The sequence below is a fragment of the Alligator mississippiensis genome, chromosome 8 (assembly GCF_030867095.1).
Source record: "Alligator mississippiensis isolate rAllMis1 chromosome 8, rAllMis1, whole genome shotgun sequence".
Taxonomy (NCBI): Eukaryota; Metazoa; Chordata; order Crocodylia; family Alligatoridae; genus Alligator; species Alligator mississippiensis.
This window is the reverse complement of record NC_081831.1, coordinates 16177255-16183254: the sequence shown is the minus strand read 5'-3', so window position 1 is coordinate 16183254 and position 6000 is coordinate 16177255. Positions and strand designations below refer to the sequence as shown.

The 6000-nt window shown below is 40.8% G+C and overlaps 1 protein-coding gene across 8 annotated transcripts in view; it reads left to right on the top strand.

Moving 5' to 3' along the window:
* The first annotated feature begins 481 nt into the window (after positions 1 to 481).
* The window catches only part of LOC106737870 (uncharacterized), a 101829-nt gene continuing 96310 nt past the window's right edge, over positions 482 to 6000 (top strand). For 7 of the 8 annotated variants that reach the window (XM_014601979.3, XM_059732178.1, XM_019494421.2 and 4 more), the window contains exon 1: positions 486 to 637. The gene's annotated coding sequence lies outside the window, so the exon portion shown is untranslated. Of the gene's footprint in view, positions 638 to 6000 lie in introns of all 8 variants that reach the window. The other variant, XM_059732180.1, reaches the window with a different exon arrangement.

Genomic DNA, 6000 nt, shown 5'->3' with positions numbered 1-6000 from the left:
TTACACTGAGTCACTGATTGGTTGGGCCACGTGGGGTCTAGCTATTAACATGTATAGTAACCTGGGGTATTAAATAGCTGGATGGCAGTTACAGGAAGCAAGGGTCAGGAATTCCAGGAAATTCTAATTCTGTCTGCCCATCTCATACACCCCCAGAGGAGCTAATGCGCTGACATTGTGTAGTAACCCACAGCACACTTGAAAGGATCTGAATACACCCTGGTTGAAAATTGCTGTACTAGAGATGGGGGTTATTTTTAATAGCTAGCCAGGGATGTTCTTCCTTTTTCCATTTGTAGAGATCAGGGAAGGTTCCAGTTCCTAAGTGTTATGAATTAGTTTGAGCCTTGATTCATAGGGGCTCAGTGTATAAGCTTTAGTGGCTAGAGAAGCTACCTGCTGTTTACAGCCCAGCTCTCGTTTGCTGTGAATTTAGAGCAGGTGGGACTGAACTTTTACTAGAGCCAGGCCATTGGTGGGCAGGGTGTTACAAGCTTTCATCATCATCTGGTGTGGTAATTCAATCCGCAGTTGCAACAGCCACTGCTGTTTTGAATTTCAGGGGAAGATCTATCACTCAGTTACAGCCAAATTCTGCTTCACGAACACCTCTACGAATCCAGTGCTTAATTTCAAGGTAAATAGTCAACCATTATGAATTGTGAGCGATTCATGTAGACATGAACAATTGATACAGGGCACATATGATTCAAGCCCTTATAACATCCATATTAGTGTAAGGGTTACCTTTGGGGGGGGGCAGTGTATATACAAAAAAACTTTAGTTTTTCAACACAGAGCTAGCTGAGAGTTCAGCACTGTATTTACCACTGAACTGTTTCTTTGAATTAGCTATAGACATGGATGGGGACATAGTTTAGAAAACATGGTGTGATCACAGGAAAATGTGCTTTGGGAAGGTATGAAAACTGGACTTTTGCAAGCTGTGTGTGTTTGCATTCTGGCAAAACTTTAATAAAATCCTCCAGTCTGAGACAGACCTTGAATCCCGGATGAGTGGAAAAGATGCAGTCAATAATTCAGTTAATGAATTTCCCCTTCCTTCAATTTGTATTGCCTGCAACCAGCTTTTTGACGTTACCTCATTATTTTTTTGCATTCCAAACTATTCTCAGGGCTTTTTTTGGTGAATAACTCCTGATCTGCACAATGTCATCAGCTTTGCAAATCTGAAGGATAAGATACAGAATTTGCAGTTTATACTGGGCCTGATAAAGGCAACTTAGTCCTCTTTGCAAACTTTAACTTGCGTATTACTTTAAGTGCTACTGAAATGCAACTTTTGAGAATTTATGCTTTGCGAGAAGGAAACCCCATCACAAACACAATCTCATTAAATTGTACGTTGTGAAATGGAACATATGTTTTCATAAACTTTTTCTTTCCTCTTTGGCTCATCTCTTTTTGTATAAAGATATGCATTTGGCTGCAGAGAATTATTTGTACTTATTCCAGGCTAAGTAATAGTAATCCAAAAGGAGTATTTTCCCCCTGTGGCTAGTCTTATTTGAGATCCTTTTATGTCATCAGCAGATGCCTGGCTGCAGCAGCATTTTAGCTTGGGCAGGAATCATTTGGTCACATTTCCCAGTGCAAACCTGCCTCACATCTCAAGTCCTCTGTTTAGCTGAGTTCTAAATTATAGAAGGTTGCAGCTGTGAGATGTACACTGTATAATACAAGGGAGAGGCTCACCTCCAAGGGCTGTGGGTTGAATGCACCCTGTCAGCTTCCCAGGCTGTCTCTTGCATTGATTTTTTTTTCTTTTGCTGGGAAAGAACAGTAAGGGGAGGGTGTCTTCTTTTTCAATGAAGTGAGAGATCCAGAGGGCTGTTGAACCCTATTGTGAATGTGCGTATGCATCAGCTAAGGCTTGACTACATGTGATAAGTCCAATTAGAACATTTCCAACTGCAAAGGGTGAGAAGAGGGTAAATGATTCTTTTCAGTTTAAATTGTACATGCTACAGAAAGAACAATTTAGTTCCCTGTAACATGAAAACACAACCCTACAGCCATGGGTGCCTGGGGCAGTTACAGAATGCTTTCTCTTGTAGTCCATTTGATTGGTCATATGATGGCTCATTATCACTCTCAGTTTCAGCATAGGGTCTTCATCAATAAGGCTGTGCCCCTACTAGTGTGGTTGCCATAATATTTCCTATTGTTGCTACACCAGAGTTGGTCTGCCGGTGGGAGCAATGGTGGATAAATATCTTCATTTAATCCAGTTTTGTCACTTTAAACAGTGTCATCTAATCTGGTTGACCCAGGAGTTAAGGTGCACTGGTATTTAATCTATACAAGAGCTACTTACACCTTATCGATGCCCGTACTGTCAGTGATGCCAGAAGTGGTAAGATTAGAAGTAGTAAAGCTAATGTGGAAATGGTCCATGGTGTTGCATCATGTGTCGTGGGAGGACTCCTTTTCTCACAGAAAAATGGCAAGCAGATTGCAGGAGGTGACAGGCCCATCACAATCAATGATGCCCCTTTAGTCTCATGGTGACATTTAGTTACTCCCAAACCATGCCCTGTTTTTCTCTGTGGTATATATTTGGGCATCTAAAGTCACAGAAATATCACTCTGTGGCTGTGAAAGGCAAGTGGATCTAGGTCTAGTTTGAACAGATGGGATGCCGAAGTGCTTTGCCTGTTCCTTTTGCTGCAGTCACTGAACTTCTTGGGGAAAATCAAATGAATTCTTTGGCAGTTTCCTCACTTGTAATATATGTTATATTATAACATTATAATGATGATCTGATGATGATCTGATGACATTATCAAGAACTATTGGTTGTTAGAACAAGCAGACTTTGAAGCGGGTGTACTATGGCTCTCTAAGGGAACCAGATTTGCAACCTATGTGATGGGTCACCACTAAACCCATAAAGCAACATTGAGGTTGCCTGGAAACTACATGTCCTACCTTCATTTCAATTATCTTTCTCCTGCCTTGTTTTCTGTACTCTGATCCTTTATATTGAGTATCTAAAATCCAAGAGCTATATAAATACTAACAAAACTGCTTTTGTGTGTATGTTGGTAATAAAACTGATGGGCTTGGCCACTCATGAAATGGGAATACGAATGGTCAGCAGGGAGGGCAGAATCAAACTCTGCCTTTTATATTTGTTGGAAACCATTTTTCCACTATTAATTCAGCTCTGATAATGTGCAGCATCCTTGTGCCTTTGCTTCCACATATATTCTTAGTACAAATCCCTCTTACTCACCCCTTACTTTACAGTGTCCTCCCCATGACTTGTCAGCACCCGACTAATTTGAGTTCCTAGGATTTACCTGGAAAGGCTGTCAGAACAATCCTACTGCTTCCTTACAATAAGTGATTTTATATATATATTTCTATTGCTAAGTATTCAGCAAAGCTATATTTGCATATGGGTGATATCTTAAAAACCATTTTAAGATTTAATTTGAAAGAGCAGGGATAACAAGTGAAGAGGCAAACTAGGATTTATAAAAAATAAAGATTTACTGTGGGGCTTAGTGAAAATAAAGTGAAGAGCCTCTTATTGATTTTTAATGGACTTTGGATCTGGCCAATGGTTCAATATACAACCTTTTCTGGAAAAGACATTTATATCTCTATGATCTCTTCCAAGTCCTTCCATGAAGACCGGGGTGAAAGAGTTACTTCTCCTGCTAAGTCCATTAAAAATCCTTATTAATTCATCATTGTCATTCTCCTTTTAAAGACAATGGATCTGAATCAGCAGAATGAAAGTACTGAGGTATTCATTTTTCCATTTCTGTTCATCTATTTGTTGTTATTCAGCATCCCTGAGCCCATGTAGCCTTGTCTGCTTTTCCAATCTGTGTCATTCTAGACAGACTATAAGTATTTGAATGCAAAGATGTTTTAGTGGCATCCAAAAAGCATCAGTCACCTTTGAGTCTGCAGACAATCTAACTCACTGCCAGGCCAGATGAGCTATTTATGGGAATCATCTATATTTTGGCTGTCTAGCTTAATTGATTGACTGCCCTTTGCAGGGCCATCAGCGCTTAAGATAACATTATTTCCCATGTCATTGCCATTGTTTCTGTCCTTGTCACACTTAAGAGCCCTAAGCATAAATTCCTACCTCCTTGGATGAGGATCTAAAAAAACACAAAACAAATCTGTCCCTGCCCTGAAGCACTTACCTTGTGAGTAAATCTCCGTTTAATTTTTGGTTGCAGTTACTCTCTTAGCTTTAGTGGGAAAGACATGAAATTCCCCTTTGTTTTGAAAGCCAAGCATGTCTTAATGGACAGCTGCTCTGTCACTGTTTTAATCTCATTCTGCTTCAAAACCACGGTACAGGGAGTGTGGTGAGAGAGCACTGGATTAGTGTTTAGTCAGTTTGGGAGCTAGAGTGCTGGGACCCCGAGTAGCATGTATCGGCAGCCTGAATAAAAAAACCTCTTTTTTTATATTCATTAATGCTTCCTCTTGGTTCTTCTGTGTCATGGGGGATCCTTTGTGCTGGAGACACATGAGCAAAGCAAGAAGCTGAACAGTAATTGAGGCAGTGCTTACATGTTCCATGAAGCAAGGAACAACTGTCTTGACTGATGCTTGGCTCTCACTCTGGCCATGCAAGCAATGAATAAAGGGGGAAAAATTAACAGAGCTGGACTGAAGAGTCCAAGTAACTGGACACATGGGTGCTGAGGACTGGGCTGTCCTGAAGGAAGAAGACAGACTGGAAGGGGAATGGTCACCAGCACAGGACAGCTCTCTCCCCATACTTGCAAAGGAACATATTTCGGGGAGTTTCAAGACCTGGGTACAGCACAGCAAGCACTCCTGTCAGGATGCATTTTTTTTTTTACTTGCTTGACAAACACAGAATGAATCTCTTTCTTTAGCTGATAAAATATAACCTCCTCATAGTCCCCGAGGCTTTGTTTGCATAGAACATTTCATTAAAGAAAAAAGCTTTTCTCTTGGGTGATTTTCTTAATTTACAGACATTGCATCAAGAGAGATCCTAGACACAAGCATAATAATGTTATATTAACCTAGGAATTTGTTATCTGGCTTTAGATGCATCTGAAGTAGAAGAGAGATACAAATATGACTTGATTCTGATTAATGTTCCTACAATTAAGATTTTATCAACCCACCAGCCTTGCCTTTCCTGGCCTCAATTATAGTGCTTCTGATCAGAGTAGGTGTCTCAATTATTCAGTTCCTAGCTGCTTTTCTTTTCTTTTTTTCCCCCAACCTCTTCAGTTAAATAATTCCAGGAATAGAGGACAATCAGTTTTTAAAACTGAATTCTTGCAGTCTTGGTGTAGGAGTCATTTGCTCATTAGGACGAGGTTTTCTTCCTTGCAAAAGAAAAGACAATTTGTTTGAGCCGGTGCAATGATGAAATAAAGCAGCGGGGCCAACCTTTTTGGCAGGCATACCACAAATTAGCCTCATACCCTGCTGGAGTGCCACATCCATCCCCTTCCCCTGTCCAATCTGCTGTTCTGCTTTCTGCTCTCTGCCCCATCTGCTGCTGCATTGCCTGGTCCCATTCCCAATCCGCTGATTGCCCCACACACAGATTGCCCAGGCCACTTGTGGCTGTTATGTCCAGTAACGTTAAACTGGGCCTTGTACCAGGTATTAATTCCAAGACTAGGGCAGTTACTTGTTAACCAGTAACAAATTTATTAAGCCCTTAGCAGTTACAATCCTATTACTGCAGTTAGTCAAAAATATAACGTGCTCAACACCCCAAAGTACAATGACTTTGACAACACTGGGTGATCAGTCCATAAAGTCTCATTTGGGTGCTCCCAGCTCCTACATCTGGTGTCTGCAAAGGGGAGAATTGTGGGATCCCTATCAAGATCTCTTTGGGAGGGGCTTCAAAGTACCAGCTTGTTTTCTACTTATATACTGCATTTCGTATCATATAATTAGCTTAAGCCATTCCCTGCAATGCATATTGATAAGCCTATTTTTGCTTAC